Source organism: Peromyscus californicus, unplaced genomic scaffold (genome assembly GCF_007827085.1).
Source record: "Peromyscus californicus insignis strain IS unplaced genomic scaffold, ASM782708v3 Scaffold_6__1_contigs__length_162567912, whole genome shotgun sequence".
Taxonomy (NCBI): Eukaryota; Metazoa; Chordata; class Mammalia; order Rodentia; family Cricetidae; genus Peromyscus; species Peromyscus californicus.
In genome coordinates, this window is record NW_026294584.1 from 17,891,491 (window position 1) to 17,917,293 (window position 25,803).

General features: G+C 43.1%; 1 protein-coding gene and 1 long non-coding RNA gene across 2 annotated transcripts in view; one reads left to right on the top strand and one right to left on the bottom strand.

Annotated features, from left to right (window-relative positions):
- The window catches only part of Cdk6 (cyclin dependent kinase 6), a 210,833-nt gene that overhangs the window by 67,705 nt on the left and 117,325 nt on the right, over window positions 1-25,803 (bottom strand). The gene's annotated exons all lie outside the window — the stretch shown is intronic.
- On the top strand, window positions 17,719-23,016 carry LOC128098768 (uncharacterized). Its single transcript, XR_008214318.1, has 3 exons — window positions 17,719-18,289; window positions 20,234-20,364; window positions 21,834-23,016. It is a non-coding gene; the product is annotated as an uncharacterized LOC128098768 (long non-coding RNA).

Here is a 25,803-nt window from a genome sequence, read left to right on the forward strand (position 1 = left end):
ACCCATGAGGCAACAGGTAAAGGCAGGCTGGAATTAAACCACTGGTGGACATGATTTTGCGTTTATTTTGAAACATTTTATTGTGAGATTTTTTTTTTTAGGTGAATCTGCAAATTGTAGAAATTCAGCTGCCATTTGGTGTCAAATTATTTCCTTGAACACTGGCTTGAGATTGCTGTTGTCTTCCAGTACGGATCATGACAGTGGTCTATAAGGGATGTCACCTACTAACGGCATCCACATAATGACCGCAGTCTCTCTCTCTTAGTAAGCTCAGTAACTCCTCTCAAGTGAAGGCTTGCTTAGTTTGTACAAATTATCACCAAGCAAAACAGAGAGGTATTAGATTATGCTCACTCTCTCCCTGAACTAACAATATTAATCTCAAGACACATTGATTTTGGTTGTATTTTTGTGGAAAAGAAATTAAGCTGTTAAGACTTACCCTCCTACTTATTTTTCAGGTAGAATAATTCCCAGTAGTACACAGGGCTTACTTTAAAATGTAGCAAAGCATCACCTTTTATAGTAGACCTAAAGCAGCATTTTCTAAAAGTCATCCTCTGGTTTATGTATTATTATGCTATATATATATATATATATATATTATATATATATATAATATATATATATGTTTCCCAGTATTAACATCTTATTTTATATGACTATTCTATACCGTCTAATGCATAATCAATTCTCATATTAAGTTGCTATAATTTTAAAACTCAAAATTCTTTATGATTTAAAACATTTTATTGCAACCAAATCTAGTTTTAAGTCCTTGAGAACAAAACATAACACATTTTTCTGGCAGCAAAATACAAATTTGTTTTTCTTAGGAATTATTATACTTCTGTGTCTGAAAATTTCTGATGGAAAACTACCCAATGTACAACCAGTTTAAGTCTGTACAAACAGAAAAGTATTATTAATTTGAAAGCTTTATAAAGAGTGAAAAGTACTAATAAAAATGTTTCATGATTTTACTACATGATATAAGCACAGTTCTCAACTACACAATTAAATTTTCATTCTCTTCACTCAACAGTTCTAAATATCCTTAAAAGCCAATGTATAATGTTAAGTCTGAATCTGAAAACACTGTCATGGGAAGCCATGAGCTCAATGTGTAAGAATCAAGGCTGAGAAATCTGTGACAAAGGTTGCTACCAATGGTAACAATGCAGTTGTCCAGTAAGCAAAGACAGCAATAGGAACTACAGGCAGAGTCTGGCTGGGGCCAGCTGGAACCAAAGCAAACACCATGTTTATTACAACCATTACATGTATTAACGGCCTCTTGAGGTGTTGAATGGATTTGGCAGCAGGAGGGGGAGCTGAGGGGGAGTTCAAGGATGTTTACATAAGTCAATGTATCTGTTTAAAGGGCTTTGATCTCTATTCACAATTTTTTTTTGAACCAGTTCAAAAAGACTATAAGATAAAGTGGAGCCAAAGCCAGTGTGGACTCAAAATACACATCAGAGTCAGCCGCTCCCACTTAGTAGTTTACTCAGCAGTCTTGTATTTATGCACACTTCACTTTCACCTGGATCCTGAAGACATTGCCAAGGTCATGGGCTTCATGCTAGGTGTCTACAGTTGGTAGACAGGCCCTGGTGAACGTCAGGCTGGAGATCTTCCCTTTGTCTGAATGATCTCTGCCCTGGAGGTGCCCCTATCTATCCGCCATATGCCTCCAGTTCCTTATTGGGCTTGGCCACTGGGGAGTCTTGGCAGGAGTTCAGAGAGAGAGAGAGGGAGGGAGAGAGAGAGAGGGAGGGAGGGAGGGAGGGAGGGAGGAAGGGACGAAGGGACAGATGGACGGACGGATGGACGGACGGACAGAAGGGAGAACAGGTCCTGAACTCCATGACTTTCTCCCAGTAAGTTGTCTCACAATGCCAATGTCTGCCTCAGGCAGCATGTTCATTCCGGTAACATTCCCTTCCCTCAGAATCAGAGCAGTTGACAGTCTGACTGCCCTAAGATCCAAACCTTGTATCTTCATCCTGCTGCAGTAAATAGATCTCCCTGGAAACGCCTCCTCTTGACTCTGCATCAGTTTTCTGTCAGGACCCCAACTCATCCACTAGTTTACAAAGTGCTGCAGATGGAATCTTCTCGTCTGTTTCCTCGTTTGTCACAGAGGACTTTGGGACAGGGTGATCTGTAAGGTGCTCTGCTGTCAACATTCTGAGAGGCCCTAAATGGCAAGGACCAAACCCGAAGCTGTCCCTGCATGGCCTCAGTGTCAGTGACTCCTGTGGGGTGCTCCCCTATTTCTGGGCCCACTTTAACAGGCCTTAACTGTGAACATAAACAACACATCATGAGGAACATTAACATCATCTTCGACAGACTACAAAATCTTCCCAAACTCTGTTCTTTCCCATCTATATATCCCATGCCAACATAAAAGTCTTTTAGTATGCCTGTCTTCCTACAGAAAACTAGTATGGTTTATGAGATGAAAACCTAGGAATAATTTTATTGTCTTTTCATAAAGGATCTAAAAAAGCCAGCTATTTAACATTACACATTTAGAATGCACAGACAAGAAAGAATTGAATTTTGAGTTCTTGCAAGCTACATGGGAACTAAAGAGTTACATACCAGTAAAAACACACAAATACTTTGCAACAAACACAACAGAGCCATCTCACATTCACTCATTTGTAACTAGCAGCTAAAGGAAGTGTTCTGACACGTGCTAAGAAGTGGGCAAGCTCTACAGGAGATTCTCCATGCATGGAGCACAGTGTGTCTCCTCCTCCACACATGGAGCACTGTGTGTCTCCTCCTCCACACATGGAGCACTGTGTGTTTGCGATCCTCTTCTCTTTGTTTTGACACATCCGTTACCACCTTCAGCACCATAGCCACCTGGATCCCATGGGATCCATGTGGCCCATTACACATGATGACTTCCTACCAACTGGCCTTTTCTTGACCTGAAACTCTGCAAGTCTGAATTCTACAGGGCACCAGAGGCCCTCTTCCCAAGCCTTTGCTTATTATTTGTATTTAAGTATAGGTCAGCCAAGGTTTCATTCCAAAGAGCAAACCTTACACCTAGATCAAAGCGAGCTTCATTTAAGTTCATCATGTGCTCTCTCTATACAAGGCAACATGTTAGCAAGGGACAGTGTGGCCACAAACTAGGAAAGCACACAGTCAAACAACTCGGCCGAAGGGCACCTGGGGTCAGGAGGTGTGGCATGGTCTTAAGTGTGGAGCACCAGGTTCAGAGTTCCTCCTGCTTTCTCCTCAAGTGACTGCTCTCTCGGGAGGTAATTTCACTTAAATGATGTACAACACTCATTCTCACATGGATAGCCTCAAATTCATACTGTACCCAGGACTCTGAAGAGGACCACACCTACGATGATCATGGTCTCCTGGACATCACAATGTAGTCCTTCCATAAAAACTTCAAATTCAAAGTGCCTGCCCTGCCTTTCATCTGATACTTGTTCCTCTACTTTTATACTTGTTTCCTCTCTTCACAAGCAAAAGTACCACCTACCCAGGTGTGCTGGCTAGTTTTGTGTTGAGTGACACGAGCTAGAGTCATCTGGAAGGAGGGAACCACAATTGAGAAAATGCCTCCAATGATCAGACTCTAGGCAAGCCTGGAGGGCATTTTCTTAATTGGTGATGGGGGGTGGGGTGGCCAACCCACTGTGGGTGGTGCCATTCCTGGGTAGGTGGTCTTGGATTCTGTAGGAAGGCAGGCTGAGCAAGCCAGTGAGCAACACCCTTCCATGACCTCTGTATCAGTGCCTGCCTCCAGGTTCCTGCCCTGCTTGAGTTCCTGCCTTGCCTGAGTTCCTGCCCTCACTGCTTTTGATAATGAACTGTCCTGTGGAACTGTGAGTGAAGAACTCTTTCCCCCCCAAGTTGCTTTTGGTCATGGTGTTTCATTAAAGCAACAGCAACCTTAACTAAGACACCATGTCCTCTGCTTAACTCCATGATCAACTTACCCAGCAACTTGGAGGTTCTTCAAATATGCATCTTGTGTCATGCCTTGCAGCCTTTAGATAATGCTCAGACATTTATCTAGAGGGTCCACCTTACAATGGCATTCTTAATTCTTGTGAACCCCACCTTGCCTAGTCCATCCCCATATACAAGTGATCCCAGCTCTTACCACACTGTATGTATCTGCTTCATGGGTCTATAGCTGAATAGACCCAGAATCAGCAGTTTGAGAGTAGAGAACCAGGTAGACTTTTCAAACCCAGCACCTTGCAGAGTAATGTACATCGTAGGTATAAAGTGCATGTCTGTCCTAACAAATGTCTGAGTAGCTAGCAGACAGCAGAATGGAAGGTTCCAGTGTTAGGAAGGGCAAGCCAGGGTAGGACATGGGGTATGGAGCAGGGTTGTATCCCCAGACCCTCCACCAACACTATCTCTAATCGTCAGATGACTTTTTAATAAAGTGCCAGGACCACTTTATTCTTGTAAATTAAGTTCTAAAAGGCTTGACAGGCTCATGTTTTCCTTCCAGCTGCATTATTTAAATTTCGTCTTGAACTAGTGAAACTTAAAACAGTCACAACTTGCTAAGTGTCTATTATGTTTCAAGCAACAAATTCATCCTCTTTGCAAAAATATGGCATAGCTTTGATTTTGACAATAAACAATCACCACTTGATCGCCCTCTGCCTTCACCATGGAAACTAGGCAAATATTTGCAGACATTCCTTCAACCTTCACAGATAAGGAGAAATGAAAATTATTCTGAACACAGGACATGGCAGGCTGTGTAGCTCATCACTTCCTCTGAAAAGCTGTTTTAACTCTTAAGGAAATCTATATGCTTTGGGAGGCCACATAATTACTGGGACTTCAAAGAGAATTGTCAAACATGATTTATTTTTGTTATGGAGACAAATGCCTCTGCAGTCCAGGCCTTCCTACCCCTTTGTACTGTGCTCATCTTTACACAGGCTGTATGCAAAACAACTTCATGAGTTCCAGCAGGCTATGTGGCCAGTGGAAATGAGAGGGGAATTGCAAGCATAGCTGTAAACTAAGCGCGGGTACACACTCTTCAACATCCTTGAACTCCATGGGCACTGCCTTCCTTAAATGGGAAGGAGCCACCAAGGTGTGGCTGGTTGCACAGCATCAGTTGCCCATCTACACCTGTCACAGAAGTGTACACAGAAAATGAGAACTAGCCCTGCACTTTCTAATGAACCTGGGCCACCAGAAATGGACTTGGGCACAGAGCACTCTGATTATTTGAGGTCAAATGTTAAAGGAAAGAAATAGAGGAAACATGCTTTTGAAGATTAGGATGTCTCACGCTGTTCATCTGAGAAGATTGAAAGTGCAAACAGGAGCGGAGAACAAAACAGAGGACTCAGACTGCAGCATTGGGAATCGGAGGAACCATTTTCTGACAGGAACTGTCAAGTATCAGGATGGACGACTGTGGGATTTTATGACCTTTCTCTGAAGCTTCTTCTTTTTTCCCTCCAATCTTATCTCAGGGTAAAGAAGGGGCTAGGGAAAAAGAGAAAGGAGGCCTGTGTGAAGCATAGCGGATGTAGAGTTCTGTGTTGGACTAACCATCTCGTATTTTACATCATCTTCAGTTGAAGATTTGAGTGAGCACCACTGACCACTTGCAGGAACAGGTAAGAGCAGGTGGACAGAGAGTCCGTGAGCGAGGAGTTGGTGAGTGGCCGTGCTGGGACTGAAGCAGGGCTGGGACCTCATTCTCACGGTGCACTCACTGACTTCAGACCTTCCTTCCCTTGGGGGAGGGAGAATGGTGGCCAGGAACTGAACCCAGGGCCTTACCCATGCTAAGTACTGTACCACTAACATCTATTCGCAGACCTATTTTGATTTTTTTTTTCTCTTGAGACAGGATCTTGAGTACATAGCCCTGGCTACCCTAGAACTTTCTATGTAGACCAGGCTGGCCTGGAACTTGCAGTGATCCTCCTGCCGTGTCTCTAGTAAGCTGCGATTGCTGGCATGCACCACCATAGCTGGCTCAGATGTGCTGTGGATGATTGATTGATTGATAAATAAAGCACTGATTGGCCAGTAGCCAGGCAGGAAGTATAGGCGGGACTAACAGAGAGGAGAACTGTGGGAAGTGGAAGGCTGAGGCAGAGAGGCAGAGGCCAGCAGCCGCCATGAGAAGATATTAAGATACTGGTAAGCTACAAGCCATGTGGCAACTTATAGATTAATAGAAATGGGTCAATTTAAGATATAAGAACTAGATAACAAGAAGCCTGCTGAGGCCATACAGTTTGTAAGCGATATAAGTCTCTGTGTATTTACTTGGTTGGGTCTGAGCGGCTGTGGGACTGGCGGGTGAGAGATTTGTCCTGACCGTGGGCCAGGCAGGACCAGGAAAACTCTAGCTACACAGATGTATTCTTTTAGGTCTTTTGTTTAGTTATCACTTTAAAACAATGCTTTTTTATTTTTTTTAAAGATCAACATTTCTAGAGCAGTGTAGGTTTACCAAAAATCTGAGAAGAGCAAGATGTTTTCCTAGGATGATTATCTGAAAGGTTTTCACTAAAATGGTCGCCGTTGGCACATTAGTGTCATGGATGAGCAAGTGGCTGGGTCCTGGATAGAGGCGAGGGAAGGACTGCTTACCCACAATGCTCTGCATGAGGCCAGAAGCCTGGTGTGGTGGGCATGCTTCTGTTTACTGCGCCAACCTTATTCTCCTTTTCCATTTCCACCTCTGCAAATGAAGTCACCCACCAGTTCCTCCAGTCAGGCTCTTCCTCAGACTCACCCCTCACCCATTTACAGATCTGACAACATGGCTGCAGTTGTAGGAACAGGCAAAGAAGAATACAGCTTGGAAGCCTGACTAACATTGCCTACTATTTTATAACATAATTCTTAGCCCAAACTAAACTCCTCCCCCACCCACCAACCAAATCTTTAGGCTTAAGAAGTTTCCAGAACATACTATAATTTCATGGATATAATGGTAGCAGTGTGAATTTACTATCTGATTTGAAAGTTGCTAAAACAAACAAACAAAAAAGACCTGATATATAATATATATCCTTAGTCATTCACAAAATACAGAAGAGGAAATTAAACAAACACTATTCTATCCTTACCATATTTAAAACATCTTTAGAATGAAAATTATTCTTATATATCTTCTGTAAGCAGAGAGGAAGAAAGGATAACTGAAAAGCAATCCACTAATAGATAATTGCAGAAAATGTAAATTCACTTATTGCTAATGGGCTGCAACGCTTCTCTTGAACTTGTCTCAGTTTCTAGGAAGAACCACACGAATACCAAGGACTTCACAAAGTATTTCTAGGTACATCCGCTATTGGGAGAGAGACATGTGTGAACATAAAAGGCAATGGCAGGTTTCTCACCTAGACTCGGAGCTCCATCTGCACTGTGCTTAGGGCACTGTGGTTGCTGCATGCAAACAGTGCAGGAAAGGAAGAGCACCCGTCCAAGTTCATGCCTCACAGCCAATTCAAAGAAAAGACCTTTCCATTTACAAACATTTCAAAGAATGCTGCTGCTTTCTAGAAATCTGCGGCAGATAGTTTCTTTATCCTTAAAGCTGGTGGTTGGAGACATGATTACAGTGGTGTCTAAGGAAGCATGAAGAATTCAGAGTATTGTTTCTCTTCCAGGAGATGAAACATCTTAAATAATCACTGTGGATACTTAATATATGGGAACCCTCATAGATGGCAGAAGTAGGGCCTAGTGATACCCTAAGAGTCTTCTGGAACCTTCTGAAAGAAGTAACAGTTACCTACTCTATATTCCCACAGTATACCTCTCTCAGGCCCTGCTCTGATATGTGGTGTGACCACAAAAATCGACTTCCACCTCTGTTACCCCACAGAACCGAATGCTATAATGACATTACTTACTTTCAGATCCCTAATACTTGTGTGGCTGGCTTTCTGTTACTACAACACAATACTTGAGACAATCAAGTTATGAGAGAAAAGGTTTATTTGCCTCACAGTTTTGGGGGTTCTAGTCCATGATAGGCTGGCCCTCCTCCTTTGGGCCAGTGGTGAGGCAATGTCATGGGCAGGAGCATGTGGAGCAGCAAACTGCTCACATTAAGAACCAAGGAGCAAAAAGAGCTAGAAGGTGGATGAGGTCACAATCACTCCCAAGGGCATGCTCCCCATAACCTGAAGACCTACCTCCTGAAGGTTCCAGAGCTTCCAGTCATCCCACCCTGGGGACCATCTTTCACACGCTGCCTCTAGAGCAGTGGTTCTCAACCTTCCTAATGCTGCGACCCTTTAATACAGTTAACACACCTCATGGTGTGGCGATCCCCAACCATAAAATCATGTCCACTGTCACTTCATAACTAAATTTTGCTACTGTTATGAACCCTAATGTAGACATCTGATACGCAGGTTATCTCATACTCGACCCCTGTGAAAGAGTAGTTGCGACCCACATGTCGAAAACCACCGCTCTAGGGTTATCTGAGATCCAAACCTGTCACTTGCTATTATATTTGACATATAGCAGCCACTAAAAAGCTGTCAAATGTGTGATCATTAGAAATACCTCTCCAAAAATGCTCTCCCCCACCCCTACAAATTCAAAATCAAATAAACAAAACCAAACAATAGCAGCAGCAGCAGCAGCAGCAGCAGCAACAAAACCCAGAGAAGAACAACAAACCAAGCCAGGGAGAGGAAAAATCGTCTTTCTTGAGGTTATTAATGAAGTTATGAAAAATGTTGTGGATTCACAAATATGGCAACAAAATCCATTTTGTAATCTTAAAGAAAATTTCTGTATGTGGGCTGTTAGCACACGCCTGTAATCTCTGCTCCCAGGAGACAGAGGCAGGAGGATTGCTATCAGTTTGACTCTAGCCTCGTCTACATAGCCAAGTTATAGGCCAGCCAGGTTTTGACACCTCGTCTCAAAAAACCAAACCAAATCAACCAAACAAAGGCCTCATGTAAAGAAAAAAATTAAACTTTAGCCACTGTCAGCATCAGTTTATGAATATATATATTTGTATTCATCTAAGATATTAATTTACTGAATAATGTTTAGATATACACAACTATTCAGACGGACGAGGCATTTTCACCGAAGTCTAAACCTATGAAATCACCTCTTAGAACAAAGCATCTAGGATTTACATCCCCATAAAACTTCCTCCCGGGACCTTCCTAGTACACTTAGGGGACCCTGTCCTCCTGGATTCATTTTGCTTGAATGTCATCTGAAGGACCATGAGGTGTATGGACACCACACTGTGCATGGTTTCATTGTTCAACATGGCATGTGGAGACTGCCCATGTCAGTGCTTCTGTCCCACTGTGCCAACAGGGCAGAATGTAGTCTTCTTTATTTTTTTTTGGTTTTTCGAGACAGGGTTTCTCTGTGTAGTTTTGTGCCTTTCCTGGAACTCACTTGGTAGTCTAGGCTGGCCTTGAACTCACAGAGATCCGCTTAGCTCTGCCTCCTGAGTGCTGGGATTAAAGGCGTGCGCCACCACCGCCCGGCTAGTCTTTTTTTTTAAACCCCCTGTTGATGGGTGTCTACAGATTTTGGTACAGTGAATGAATACCTTTTAAATGTTTTTCTGTGTTTCCCTTGCTGGACATGAGCACTCATTCTCTTGGGCGCACATAGAAAGGAGGCCAATCCTCAGTAAACATTACCAGTTTTGCTAGCAGCGAGACCACTGTACCCCTCCTCCAGTGAGGTGTGCGTTTCATTTTCTATGTATCTAACCCCACTCAGCATTGCCAGCCATCAGTGAGGTGTGCGTTTCATTTTCTATGTATCTAACCCCACTCAACATTGCCAGTCATTCATGCTAGCGTGGACTGCAACTGCCTGTCTTTCTGAGCAACCAATCTGTAAACGTGTAAAACTCTAAATTTGGGGTTATTCTCTCTCCCTCCTCCCTCCCCTCCCCTCTGGTTTACCATACTGCCCAGGCTAGTCTCCAAACTGTAGGTTGCTCAAGCCAGCCTCTTCACACCCCAGCCTCCTGAACAGTGGGGACTGAAGGCATGTGCTACCACCCCCAACGATCTGGGTTTATAAACTAGCTAACCAGACTCTTTCTGTAATGGTGCAACAGTGGTGTCTAACATTTTTGCACACACTTGACCCAACAGTTCTAAGACAACCCGAAAATGTCACATTTCTCACTTTCGTCCTTTCTATTTCCTTTTACCAAACTCCCAACTCTTTCAAATATCTGTCATGGTTTTCTCTGTATTTATATAGTTTTTAGACACTTTGGGCATTGAGTAGAGAATTAAACTAAAAAATATTTTGAAATGTTTGTGTGAACATCAGTAATTTAAAAATGTTTTAGATGTTAAAGAGTAGTTTTACTGGATTTCTTCTACAGACAAAAAAAAAAAAAATCTAAAATATCATATACCCCTGAAGTTAGCTAAGGTCAAATCTGAGATTACTGGATCCTCTTGTTCCATTTCCCTCTAAAGAGGTCACATTGCTATTTTTCCATTGGTAGTGAGTCCTTATCTACCGAGGCATGGAATCTGAATGTGGGGAACTAAGGCAACCACCAAGCTGAGCACTTTAGGATGACATCCTTTGCACACACAGTACCATTTCCCCATGTTTATGAATGCAAAATGATTATGATGACTTCATTTAGTCACTGAATATTTTCAGAGTGCTACTCAATGTCTGACACTCTGTGGTAGTGAATACTACATACAGCATGGCTTCTGTCTTCATGGTATTTAGAGTGGACTGGTTAAAAGAAAATATTTATCAAGAAACATGGCAAGGAAACCATGATCCAGTATGTCTGCATAGGCGAGGCAGCTGTTTAGCCTGATCTGCTTAAGGGGCCCTTGGCAGTGGGATCAGGATCCATCCCTGGTGCACGAGCGGGCTTTTTGGAGCCCAGTGCCTATGCTGAGACACCTTATACAGCTTGGGTCGGGGGGCGGGGCTTGGACCTGCCTCAACTGAATGTATCAGGCTCTGCTGACTCCCCATGGGAGTCCTGCCTTGGAGAAGGTGGGAATGGGGGTGGGCTGAGGGGGGGAGAAAGAGGTAGGAGAGGGGCACCTGTGGTTGTTATGTAAAATGAACAGAAAATTTCTTAATAATAAAAAAATGTAAAAAAAAAAAAAAGAAAGAAAGAAAATATCAAGAAACATGGCAAGGAAACCATGACCCAGTATTCCTGCATCATGAAAGTTCAGCATTTTAAGTTAAACACAGGTTTGTGAGGCTTGTCAGATGATTTAAAAAAGAAACCAATTCAAGGCAGCTCCATCAATATTTTCTACCAATGAAGACACTTCCCATCATAGAGGAATGCTGGTGGTATTTCAGAGATGTAGAGGGACCCATTTGGCTACACTGTGAAGTCTTGATTATGTACACTCCTGTTTCCCAAAAGAGCTTAGCCATTGCCTAGAGTGAGTTTATAAAAAGTCCTAAAGCATCAAATCTGGATATTGAATCTCCCTTCTTTAAATCCACATTTCACAATAACAATTAAAGGGTGTGGGAAACCCTGCAGTTAGGAAGAAACCAAAGAACTGGGCATTTACCAAACTGAATCATATTTCTCTCTCATCTCACATCTATTTCTGTTTTGCAGAGCTAAATATTCCCGGGAAAATGCTTTATAAAGCACCAATCTATGAGCATGTACAGGGCTAGGTGTGTAAGAATGTTTCTACACATGCAACTTGACATTTTTAACTAACATATTTCAGAAATATAAGACCAAATATATTGTCTTTAAAAAAATTAAGACATACACACACATATATGTATGAAAATCTGTCTTTGCATTGGCCCACAATGAGTTATAAAGTGCCCTTCAACTTCGGCATAGCTGTCACTGCCTATTACCATTCTACATTAGAACAGATGTAGATGGTAACCACACCTTGCTCCATGTTAACTACTATTTCTGTTCTAACAGTCTCATGTTTAGGTAAGGGTTATTCAATTCTTCATGATAAAAGTAGACTGTAAAAAATTCTAATTACTGGAGCTTTCTGTCTGTTGTACCCCATCTGGAAGATACTTATAATGCAATGTTGAAGGTCAACAACATTCAGTGGATAACCAGTCTGCCATGACAGAGACAGACCATAAAGACAAATACTAGACCAGGCCTGTCCTGCAAGAGTTCATAGCCCAGGGAATATTACTAAGACAGTGTGGCTGGAGTTGTGAGAAAGTGTCATGGAAACACAGATGACTCATTAAATAGAATGCTTGACTTAAAGCTTCTACAATGAAATATCCATAATCTACGTATAACAAAGTATGACTGCATCCAAGAAACTAATATTTATTGAGCACCTACTATATACTCTAGATCTACACACCAGACTTTAATTTTCAAATCGTTGCTAGTGTCAGAATTGCATTACTGTTCTCAAAAGAATTATAGAATATCTCTCGGATTCTTGAGCTTAGAGTTTAATTTTATACCTTGGAAAAACTCTAACACAAAGGACACAAGCAAGCATGATTCCTCATCAGAACTACATTTTCACATACTTTCATTTCAAAGTTTGAGCCAGTAGAGGGAGTAAATTGCTTCAAAGAAAAGCCTCAGGTAGATACAGAGAGATGCAGGGCTTCCTGAGTGCAGGGCTTTAACATACGGGAAACTTGTGTGCAGAGACATTTTTCAAATACAGACATGTAATTCATGCTGTAAAGATTCATTACGTAAATGCAGAAGTGTAAGAAGCAGTCGCTGAGCAAACTTACGGATTCTGCAGTGAGACCCAAGGTACCAAGAGCCTGACACTCCCATCAGTAACTTCTGGATCAACACAGATCTGGAGCGAAATCTACCTAATTGGCATTAATGGGAAGGAACTCTGGTAATGCTAACCTATCTATCACCTATCACCAACCTATCACCAACCCAGAGGCTGTTTTAGGTCAAAGATAAGTCCATACATCACAATCAGTATTTTTCTGAGCTCGAGAATGGATGCCACTGTCTTGGGATTCCAAATCTTAGGAGTGATACAAAAAATTCACTTTCAAATAGAAGCAAAAGGGCAAAGTCTTTGGAATTTACCTCATGAGAGGAAATTCTTAAAAATGAAAAGTAGGTTGATGTGGTACGTTAGCAATATTTTGTCATAATTGCTCTTTACTGTGCAGAGATGCAGGTGCTGCGGTGGCCCGAGGTGATCCCCAGGTGCCCTGGCGCTGGAGTTCCTGGCAGTTATGAGGCACCTGAATGTGGATGGTGGGAACCACTCGGGCCCTCTTACAGAGTACTGTGCGCTTTTAGCTGCTGTGCCTCCTTGTGGGAGCCCGTTCTCGGGTTCCTCGTGGCTTTACCCAGCAGGTCCACATAGAGGATGATTAGACCACGGGCCTGAGTGCAGGTGTCTGGGATGGTCTGCACTTGGCTGGGCTGGGGGAGGAGGTCTTTTGCTCCACCCCTTGGCGTCTCTATAAAAACCCTGGGGCAGAGACAGTCGGGGCCCGTTGGAAAAGGTTCCAGGCCCTCTCGAGGCTATCCTTTATTGTCTATCTGTTTATCTCCGCGATATTCTCCGCAATAAATCCTTCTATCTAATATTTCCTGCTGCTCGCACTCAAGAAAACTCTGGGGAACTGTGGGGGTGGTTGGGTAAACGCCCCACACCTCCTCTCCACCCTTTTCCGGTTCCTATACCCTTCCTTCCTTTTTCGGCTGGCTTCCTTCTGCATTTTCTCTCTCTTCTTCCTCCTCTTCCTCCCTTCTTTTTGCCACACTCAGTCACCTCCCAAGCCACTAACCTATCAAGACAATCCATGTCTGTTCACACACACACACACACACACACACACACACACACACACACAGACACTTCAACACTTAGTTCTTATATCACAGGGATAGTGATAGCCAACAGTGACTTAAAATGAATTGAAAATTATAAATATTTATTTTATATGATTCCAAACTACCTTTTATCTTTATCAGGTATATTTTCCCCGGTCTGTTGCCTGTAAGTGAAACTACAAAATATATAAGACAGATATTTATTTTTTCTTACCCAGCTTAGTGGAAAGAAAAAGTCACCAACAAGGAAGGGTGAGGAAAAGGCTGGGTCGACAGAGAAGCCAATCCGTACTTCTTCCTAGCCTGTATGAGCCTTCTCCTTAGCCCTAGGTTCTTCTAAAAGCTCTCCCACCCAGTAGCAATGCTCTCTGATGTGCCCATAACACTTTGTTTCTCTGGTCAGTTTTGTCAAAGGATTGTTTTTGTTATTCTTAATGAGGGAACATGTCTCAGGCCTATTTTCCTGTTCAATATTTCTACTTAAAACTTTTCATGTCTAATAATTTATGATTAAATAATTAAAATTAATTTAACGTTCATTTAAATATTGTTACTTTCCATAATGAATACACACACACACACACACACACACACACACACACACACACACACACACAAAACTTTCCATTGGTCCTTTAAAACTATTTAAATACAGTAGATGCTTATTTGAAAGAATTCGTTTTTTGTTCCTCTTTGCACTGAAGACTTTTGTATTATTTATATTCAGTCTCATTTAGTCATAAAAGCAGTTAGTGCTATGAATTAGCCTCTGTGAACAGCTTTGGTCATACTGTTATAGCTCTGAATAGAGTTAACTATTGTAATGTAAAGTCGCATGTCCAGTGGGCATTAGAGAAGTTGTGAGATGCAAATAGTGAATCTGAGGTACGACAACTTGAAATGTCAGTCACCAGGGCCTGAGGATCAAGCATTACCACGTGCTCAGTGGATAAACTATCTGCTCACATTTACAATAATATCCCTCCCTGCTGAGGTGTGCCCACCAGCCATCTACTCATCTTACCTTTGGTCACTAGGGAACATCGTCCCATGTAAAGGAACAGCAGCAGTAGATGGGCTGAGGGAGAGAATTCTAGACTGAGATTTAGAAAGTAGGGTTTGTGTGTATGTGTGCTGTGTGACTGTATGCATGTGTGTGGACATCAGGGTGCTCTTCCAGGAGTCAGCTCTCTGATCTACTATGAGATCTGAAGACTGAGGTCAGGTTATTAGGTGTGTGTGGCAGCTGCTTATACCTGCTGGGCCATCTTTCAGGCCCGAGAACTGCATTTTTCTTTCCAGATACACCAGTCTGTGTTTGTTACACACAATTGCTATATATTTATCTTGAAAAGGGTAATTTTGTTATTATTGGGCCACTGCTTCCAAAAATAGTTATGAAACCACAAACCTTTATTACTATAGTCCTTTCAACAACAGAATCCTATAATTAAGAATAAAATTCACAAGCTGAGTATGATGGTGCACACCTTTAATCCTAGTACTTGGGAGGGAGAGGAAGGAAATCTCTGTGAGTTGGGGGCCAGCCTGGTCTTTATACAAGTTCCAGGACAGCCAGGGCTACACAGAGAGACTCTTGTTTCAAAAATTTTATTTACATGCTCAGTGACACCATCTGGACACTGTACTATGTACCAATACATGATATGGGTGACATTCTCAGGAACCGGACATTTAAAGAAACAACTTTGATCTATAGGATATTAGTAAGTACCCAAGAAAATCTGTAATTCCATAAAACAAAACTATAATCCCAGAAGACGCTGAAAAACCTTTAAGGGTCATTTAGATTGAGGGGAAAAGGCAAATCCACGAATCTTACCAGGTGCAGTGAAAGGTTAGAGGGCAGCCATGGCTATGTGTCTGTGTGGTACCCTTAGAAGTGATGGTCCGTGGCTATGTGTCTGTGTGGTACCCTTAGGAGTGATGGTCCGTGGCTGCGTGTCTGTGTGGTACCCTTAGGAGTGATGGTCCGTGGCTACGTGTCTGTGTGGTACCCTTAGGAGTGATGGTCCGTGGCTGCGTGTCTGTGTGGTACCCTTAGGAGTGATGGTCCGTGGCTACGTGTCTGTGTGGTACCCTTGGGAGTGATGGTCCGTGGCTACGTGTCTGTGTGGTACCCTTAGGAGTGATGGTCCGTGGCTACATGTCTGTGTGGTACCCTTAGGAGTGATGGTCCGTGGCTACGTGTCTGTGTGGTACCCTTAGGAGTGATGGTCCGTGGCTACGTGTCTGTGTGGTACCCTTAGGAGTGATGGTCCATGTTCTATTTTTTTTCCAGAATTAAACACTTCTGCTTAACAGGAATATGTGTGAGTGATAAAGTTCTTACAGGTAAGCATTCAAATTTACTATAAAATATGCTCACAGAAGTCACACCACAAAGATCAAGACCTTATATGTTTGTCCCTAAAATACAGACACAAAAAGACGGTAACAAAATGGAACGATATGGGGTATGCTTTTCTACCCCTCTTGCTGGACTGCCTGGGTCTATAGAGGTGAATCATCTGTTCCTGGCTTCAGAAATTATGGAGGGGAGAAATAGCACGTGAAATACCTGGAATTCCATAAAGTTTCATAGAGACCGAATAATAATGACTTTCTACAACATTTTAAACAGTTAAGTGGGGAGAAACTCAAGCCACACATCTCTCTGAGAATTCCATTCTCTTCTAATGAAACTGGATCAATGATTGAAGGACCGCAGACTTCTGAAGTAGACATAAATGGGTACATCCTGCCCAAATCCCCTTGGTTCCTTTTCACCAAATAACCATGATCTGGAGACTACAGCAACTTTATTTAAATTTTACACACAAAGCCTCATTCCTTTGTTGGTGACCAAAAAACTCTGCTTAAAAAGAGAACACAAGAAGCAAGGCAGTAGGGGCTTTCTTGTCGCCAGCTTTTATATCTGAGAGTCCTGGACTGAGCCAGGGGACAAAGAGATAGGGGCATTATTGCTAGTTACTAACAAATGGCAGGTAACACACAGTTCTTGTGGAACCTGACGGGCGTTCTACACATTCTCTGGACTTAAAGTCAGGCAGCAGCATGGTTGCAGGGAAAGCACAGCTTTGCAGGCATGCACTTCTGAATTCTGCAGAGCAGGATTCCTCCGGTTTCCTTAAGGAGAGAGACTCGCTCTGGGCTGTGGGCTTGCAGCAGCAGCAGCGCCCGGCTTTGCTGTCCATGAAAGAGCAGAACCGTGAGCGTGGAGCACGAAGTTCTGTGCTATGGGACGCAGTGGCAGCGAGCCAATGTTTACAATCCCCTGGGTGGGGACGGCAGGCTTTAAAAGCCTTTGCTCCTGCCGGCAGTGACCTTCGCCTGCTTTCAAAGCGGCTCTCAGGTTAACCCCTTGGGTTCTGTGTGCCCTGGAGCTGCACAAAGGAAATACCTTCCTTTGAAGGACACCTCGCAGGAACATCGGTTTCTGATTTCAGCGGAGCAACACAGAAACACTGGATTAGGAAGAAAGGATGTATTAACTCTGCCCTCGGACCCACGGGCAAGTCAGGGGCCCCTGGATCTGGATTTCGATGTGTGCGGTGTTCTACAAAGTGACCCTTTCCAGATTCAGGCTATGGACTCAAGCTTACAAAGCAGGGGGCTGGGAAACATGAGCGTATTTGGTCTCCAGGGGAGAAGGAAGCATCCAATTTATGCAGAAATGCCCTTTCCCCAGCTAGCCAATGGGAAGCCAGGCTACAGCGGGGGGGGGGGGGGGGGGGGGGGGCGGGGGGGGGCGGCTGCGGCTTCCTATTGGGATATAACTAGAAGAACAGTGCTTAAAATTAAAGACAGGCTAAATCGTTAAAAAGCAGCGGAAGAGAAAATGCCTTGTCGAACCGAAAAGCAAAGCTGACTACATCTGTCTTATTACTGTTATTCCAGTGGAAAAGATTTTTTTATCCTAATGTTAAGAAGCAAAGATCTCATGAGAACACCACACATATACAATTTTTAGTCTCAAATACATTATTCAAAAGAAGCTATAAAGATAATAACATGAAGACAAGACAAGAGGAATAATATTTAATTATCAAAATGTCTTCAGGATGTAAGATTTACTTTGAAAAGAAGAGAAAACATGATGTCAGGGATTCGTTCCTATTGAAACAGAGACTTTGTTTTGGCTGAGGAGCTCTGGGAATCTGAAGAAGTTTGGAGTCTACACATGGATCATCAACAATACAGCCACACCTTTAGTGAGGGACAGAAAGGGAGACACACGAGAAGATGGAACTGGCATGTACACATCATGAGAGAAGTCCTGAGGAAACTCTCCCAGTCCCGGACGAGGCAGCGGGGAGACCAGCTCCCTCTTCCTGTGTGGCTGTGGCTTCCGAGCGGCACCTGCCCGTCATAAAGCACCTGTATCCTGTAGCTCACTCCATCTCGCTCGCCATTTGAGAGGTACTGTTCGGCAGATTTCCTGGATGAATAACGGGGTCTTGAATGCTTCTGAAGAGAGTTATCAGGGCTGGAGAGACGGCCCAGTGGGTGGAGGTGCTTGACCCTGAGCCTGATGACCTGAGTTTGATCCACGGGATCCGGGAGGGGAGAATGGACTCCGGAAGGCTCTTCTCTGATCACACACTCATCACGCACATGTGCCCCCCAATAAATAAATAAATAGATATAAAACTGTAGTTTCTCAAGGAATGTTTAACAGTAATAAGAAGAACTATGTCCCCTCTATCATTACAGACCATTTAACCTTTTCCTTGCTATCTGCTACAGAATTTCAATGATGATTAACTGAACATACTCCGCTCTAATGCAGACAGACCAGAATGTGCTGAGAAGCCCAAAGGCACCCCAGAGCTTCACAGAGAGAAGATGACATACCACAGTCAAAGTTTGACATGGTTTTCTGTATGCCTCACATTTCACTAAGGACTGGACACATTTCATACCCTTAAATAACAGGCTCTTATGAGACAGGGTCTGGGTGCTTTGCCCATATCCTGACATGTTCAGAACACATTATTAAGGAGAGCAAAGTCCAAACTAGCTACAAATCAGAGCCAGAATTCAAGCCCATGTCAGGGCCACTGAGCTGGTCACCAGGCATCCAGATAGACCTCTGCCACTGCCACCCGAAGTTCCTGAGAAACCTATGCCTTGTCTCTCACTTTCAACAAATACTACAATCACTACTGTTAGAGTGAAGGCTCCGGGCTAACCAATCTTTAAAGACAGGATCTGTGTTCCGGTGGGACCTTCCCCCGTGTTTCTGAATTAGAACAAAATCACAAAGCTGCTTGTGCTTGCAATCCCAGTACTTGGGAGGCTGAGGCAGAAGGGTTGCCACCAGCTTGAGGCCAGTCCAGCCTGCACAAGTGAGATCTTGTTTAAAACATGATCACCCAGTCTCTGCAAGTGACTGTTTATGCCCTTTTAAAATAGAATCCCGCCGGGCGGTGGTGGCACACGCCTTTAATCCCAGCACTCGGGAGGCAGAGGCAGGTGGATCTCTGTGAGTTCGAGGCCAGCCTGGACTACCAAGTGAGTTCCAGGAAAAGGCGCAAAGCTACACAGAGAAACCCTGTCTTGAAAAACCAAAAAAAAAAAAAAAAAAAGAATCCCAAAGCAGCTGATGACATGGTCTCTATCACAGATGTCCAGGGTACAAACTAGTTAAGGAAACTTTTTTATTTATAGGCTAAGAATGTGCATTATAATCACTCTCAGACTGACCTCTCTACCCCTACCCAAAGCTTTTAAGACATTGTTTCTTGCTTGTCTCCATTAATGAATACTGCCTAAAAAAAAAAAAAAACAAACTGTTGTGAAATCAAAAGAAAATAATTATCGCCACCCTTTGTAGTAATGGTGTGCCACTTAAAAAATTGTTCAGCTTACAGTTAGTTTGTGAAGCCACTTCTATGTAACTAATAACACAGTTGTTCATGAACTTTAATTATTGCCATAGAATTATTAGGCCCAATCAGCTGGAACTGAGCTTTTCCACACAGTAAAAAATTAGAACTGTACAAATGAAGACAAAATATGCACAGCTAAAAAGAATGTTACAGGGCCTCTCTCGGCGAACAAAGCCAGCTCAGTCTGGCGCTTTTCCCTTGCACCACCACATCCGCACATCGTTAGTTGGAAAATTCCTGATATATGCTGTAATTTTTGTGCCCCCTCCCCCAGCACACTTGGGGCTTTAATGCCCAGATGCCATTTTCCCCCTTATCTGTCCCTGTCTGGGGCTCTGCCAACCATGGTCAACAATTAATACAGCCAAAGGAAAAAAAATACAGTATGCTCCCTGGCAACTGGTATAGCCTCGCAGGAAATACCAAATAAAACCTTGATTATGTATTGTTTAACCATTTTGTTTGCCTGTAGGCCACCCCATCGTTGGTGTAATTCAGACGAGCATGCTTCATCTGACGGTCTGTGCGCGGCACCATTGTTCCTGGAGTCTGTCACGCACAATCACTGGCTTCAGTCGGTGGCCCTCTAAGTGAAAGGAGCAGGTTTGTGGCAGCTTTCCAGCCTGCATTCCTTTTAATTAGTCAACTTGTGGCCCAGTGTTATAATAGATAAGTAACCTCTTAATATTCATGTCATTAATTTATTTTTTGCCTCATTCAGTTATAAGCTTTTGCATGGGGTGGGAGAAAATGCTCTTTCCTATATGGGCTTTGGTTTATGAAATAAGCATGCTACTATTTCAAAGAACGTAAGAGATTGTGTCTCAGTGATTCTCCACAAGGACAATTCCAGAAACCACAGGATACCTACACCTTTATTTTTTTTTGAAGCATTCTATTTTTGCATTTAAATAGCAACTGAAATCTTTCTTTTGTATACATATGTAAGATGAATTATTTTCTTGCCAGCTTCAGCATGGCTGGGAAACCTGCTTCCATCTGAACTGGGGGACTGGCTAGCTTACTGTCTGAGATGCAGACTATTCCCAGTCAAAGCAGCCTGACAAGGAAGGCAGGCGGCTGCTCTGACAGCTCGAGGCAGTCTGTCCGCCCCAGAACTTGAGTAAGTCAGTGGTTAAACTGCTATGTAATTAGTTATTAGAACACACAATTAAAAGGTAAGCTGATTAAAAATACAAGTTGATTTTTATAAAAATTAGTACTGTCCATTGGGATCAGGAATAAGAGTGCCACTTAGAGCTCAGTCCTTAGTTCTTTCCAGCAGATAGGATTCTCAATCAACTCGGTTCTTCTCAAAGGCGGCGATGACACTTGTCTGTCCCCTGCGTCCTCACAGACAGTGCCCAAGATAGATGAGCTACAGACACACCTGCACTACTACTGTTCAATATCCACGAACCGCTGCTCATGGACAATGTTACCTTCACCCACTCATCTGTCTACCAGGGATTGTCTACGTAAGACAAGCCTCGGATCCCAGGTGTGAGGAGGACTGATGACATCATGTATCTGCTCCCAAAAGCTCAGCTGGGCAATGGAGGCAGACATATAACTACTACCTGAACATTCTTGATACCACAGACAGGTTTACCATCTAGGACCTTAGGTTTAAATCCTGGTTCCTTTTTTTTTTTAATGGGTTGCAATCACCTTGACAAAATGAATTAACTTCTCTACGCTTTGTTTCCTATCTGCAAAATGGAAAGCCATTAAAGCTACCTTATAGAATAAGTCAGATTATATGTTGTAAGTGACACAGGGTATTTGCAGCCACCTGGTTCTGTATATTTCAGCTACTAGAAATGTTACAAAGTACAATCTTCACTAAGTGTGCAGGGTATGGGATGGGCTACACTGTTTAGGGTCAAGGTTGCAAGGTGTGACCGTCAAAGGCAATAGCTTGAATAGAAATTTGAAGATTATGAAATTGAATGGACCGGGTCACAAAGGCCCTCAGGTGATGTAGCCTGGGCTTTGTCTGGAGGAGAGGTATTGAGAGTTTTATGCAGGGAATGCATGCTTGATTTACATGTTCTGCATTTTTATTCCAGGAACTATAGATGACAGAGCTGAAGATGGTCCTGGAGGCAGGGAGCTCAATCAAAAGGCCGGACTGACCCAGAAGAGCTGAGAAGATGACCTAAAGAAACTATGGGGGTGGTGGGCAAAGGGAAGAGAGGGGAGGCAGGCGGAACAGCAGAATCAGGAAGGTCCGAAGGGAAAGAGTATCTAGGATGCATCCCATGCTTCTGGTCTGGGGAAAGAGATGTTGTTTGGAATGTCAGGCAGGCTTGCAGCTTAAGATGAAGGAAAAGCTGGGTATGGGCTCAAGAGAACGGTCAGAGGCGCATGTGAGCAGAGCTTCATTCCTGGAGGCGGCTGCTAGCCCCGAGAGCACACATATACAGACTACGTGCCACAAGAGAGAAGCTACTGGCCAGACAGAGAAGGGCATTCATGAAACAGGCAGTAGGGAGGAAAAACGGGACACCACGATGCCACAGAAACCATGCTGGATATTTATAAGAAATAAAAAAGAACAGGCAGACACCAGAAGAGGTGCAGATGAGGCTGCAACCATGGAATCACAGGGTTAACAGCATCCAGGATGAAAATGCTCCCCCTTGAGTATGACCTCCTCTTTCCTACCTGCCCTCTGCTGCCCAGACTGGTGGTGTTTTTCAGGCAGATTTGGATGCAACAGAGAGATGATACTGTCAAGATTTAAAGGGGATCAGTTTTGTGCTCTAGGTGGTGAGATTAGATGATCCCTGTGTCTGAGGATGCAGACAGGGACATGAGCACACATAAACACAGGTTACTTTGTAAATATATGTGGTAAAAGTGGAAAGCTGAAGGAGCTGTCTATGCAAGGGTTTATGGAGGTGGTATAAATATGGGCTGGTGCTATGAACAGTGACAGACACTCAGTTTGTAAAGCTTGAAGCTTACAAACTTTAAAAATATCTAACTCTACAAACACCATAAAAATGCAGAAATAATGTTTTGATCAGTAAGGTGGCACCAGCTCTAGGAAACACCTTATGTCGCCTTTTGGGGGTCTACATACTATTTACCTTCTCTCCAACAAGTTTTGAAGTATTTTTAGAGTGGACAGGAAGATAGCATGATCAGAAGTATTGATAAGTGGGATACAGAAACATGCCACTTCACATGTGTATTTGTATTTGTGCTGCAGGTTTGGGTGTGTGTGTGTGTGTGTGTGTGTGTGTGTGTGTGTGTGTGTGTGTGTGTGTGTGTGTTCCTTGAGGATTGAATCCAGGACCTTACACGTTCTAAGTGTACATTATACATTATTGAGATACACTCCAGTTCTTGGATGATTTTTTTTAAAAATATTGTGGATGTGTGCATGCTGGTGTGGGTACATGTGGTACCACTGCATGCATGTGGAGGTCAGAGGGCAACTTTTGGGAGTCATTTCTCTCTCTCTCCTGGAGATCCTGGGCTCAAACTCAGGTGGTCAGGTACAGGCAGGAAGCACTTTACCTGCTGGACCATCTCACTGCCTCCCTTGTATTATTCCACAAGAATGGGTCTCATAAATAGAAAAAAAGTAGGCTTTCAAAGCAGTGAAGTATTAGATGGTCTAGTATATTATCATGAAAGAGCTTCCATCCTGACTGGGTACTGGTAGATTCCTTTGCCTGTAATTCACATATATACTTACTGCTTCAAAGAATTTCCCTTGGACTGGCTAGTGGCCCTGTATGTTTCAAACCTTGTTTCTCCCCTATCACTCCACAGACCGCTGTGCCAGACACCATGGGCCACGCTCACAGACAGAGATGATCTCTGACCCCAGGTGAGTCAGCACAGGGTGGTGGGAGGAAATTCCTGGAACCATTCCTATGAAGGGTCAGGGACCAGTTACACTTGCTTTAAGGGTTTTCTCAATCTGGGCACTTTGGGTATTTACAGCTAGACAACTGTCTGTCCAAGGTCTGTTCTGTGCACCATATGGTCTTAAACAGTACCATGGTCTGCCATCCTCTAGACACCAATTCACCTCCACCCTACTGTGACAACCAAAAATGTTTCCAGACATTGACAAATGTCCCCTGGGGGAATAAAACCTTTTCCCTAGAACCAGCTCTATCTGTGAAACCATGAAATAATAGTGAATCCCTTCCTGAGGATATAAACCCAAAGCTAGTCAATATTTCCTTAGGCAGATGTCAAAAATGCCTTTGGTCACACCAGTGGTACCTGAGAGAAGAAATGAGATGTGGTGGTCTAGGAGTTTCATCAGCTGTACCTGCAACAGCTTGCTTCCAACACTTAGAAGAGCCTATGAGCATGCTGTTAATGCCTCTCCCACAGCCTTGGTGTATGATGGGGTGCTATATGAGTAAAGGGCCTGAAAGCCTACGTCAACAGGCACAGTAAATCCATTGAGCATAATCCCAGTTCCATTTGGTCATAGGCATCGGAAAAACGGAAAAGATTCTTTTTATTCTACACAACAATTAACAACACTACCACTCAATTTCACACACACTGGACATTTCAGGATGGGTGAGAACACGTGTCAAACAATACCAACCCTCACACTATTGTCTAAAATTCAGTAATGACAGCACAGAGCAAGTACTCTTGATCCTATGGATTAAAAAAGCAATGTCACACCTTTGTGGAGAGAAATACATCGATTAAAGTATGTGTATTGGAAGGAAGGGAATCCTCAGGAAATATTTTAACATCTTTTACCTGGTAAGACAAAGACTGGGGTAGAACTAAATTCCGTACATTACTTACACTTCCCTCTTCTGACAGTAATAGTCTACGATGACCTCATTGCTCTTGACCAATCCCACTCTCGGCTGCTTTCCTTCGCTAACTGCTACCTATGTTTTCCAGCATTTTTCCTAGTTTCTGCTTCTATCTGGGCCACAACTTTTGATCAAAACCCTCTGAAGGATTACATTCGTTTCTCTGTGTAGCTTTGCGCCTTTCCTGGAACTCGCTTTGGAGACCAGGCTGGCCTCGAACTCACAGAGATCCGCCTGCCTCTGCCTCCTGAGTGCTGGGATTAAAGGCGTGCGCCACCACCGCCCGGCTACATTCATTCTTAAAAGTGAATGCTTACCATGTCTCCCACGGCAGACTGGACAAGGTCTACACTTTTGCCCCCAACCATCGCCATCGCCTTCCTGTTTGCTCTGCCCCAGCCATAATCCGAGTTTCCTGCTTTTCTGTGACTGGCCAATCTTTGAGACTGGAAGTGCTGGCTTGGGTTTGCTAAACGTGTCTGTGTGAAAGTGGAAAGCTGTCAGATTGCTGGTGACTTGCTGTTCACAGCGCCTTGCACTCTTCTTCTCTTAGTCTAAAGGGTATTATTATAGAAGAAAGGTCACTGCTGGCTGGGAGGACTGGTTACTAAGCTGTTTATTTGTGAGACTCTTAAGTACAGAATATACTTGTGAAGTAATGAAGTTCTCATATAAAGAAAAAACCAAGGGAATTTACTTTATACTATATAGTACTTTATACTATAAAGCCAAAACTTTATACTAATGGGAATATTTAAAATATTCCAAAAGGAATACCTGAAATACAAGAAAGAGTAATAGGTACATAATTGATAAATAATGTCTAATAAGCTACTAATCACAATAAATGTAAATGGACAAAGTCATTTAAAAAGCAGAGAATGAGATTAGATTCAAAAAACACTATGGAAAGCCAGCTCTGTACATTTTCCTGAAACTGATCCTCTGCTAATGGAGGATATAAAACTGTTTTGTCTCTTGAGACTTTGGCATTAACCATGCAATTTAACATATATGTACCATGAAAACCCTGCCATTCTATATCTGGTTACATGCTTCAGAAAAATCACTGCAAATGAGCACTTCACACAGACACATTTAGCAAACATGAGCCACACTTCCAATCTCAAAGAACTTTGGGCAATATTTAAAAGAAGAACTGTTGTGGAATATTACTTTAACTATGTGAAAGTGTGCTGCATTTGCTTAACTATGTGAAGATGTGTTG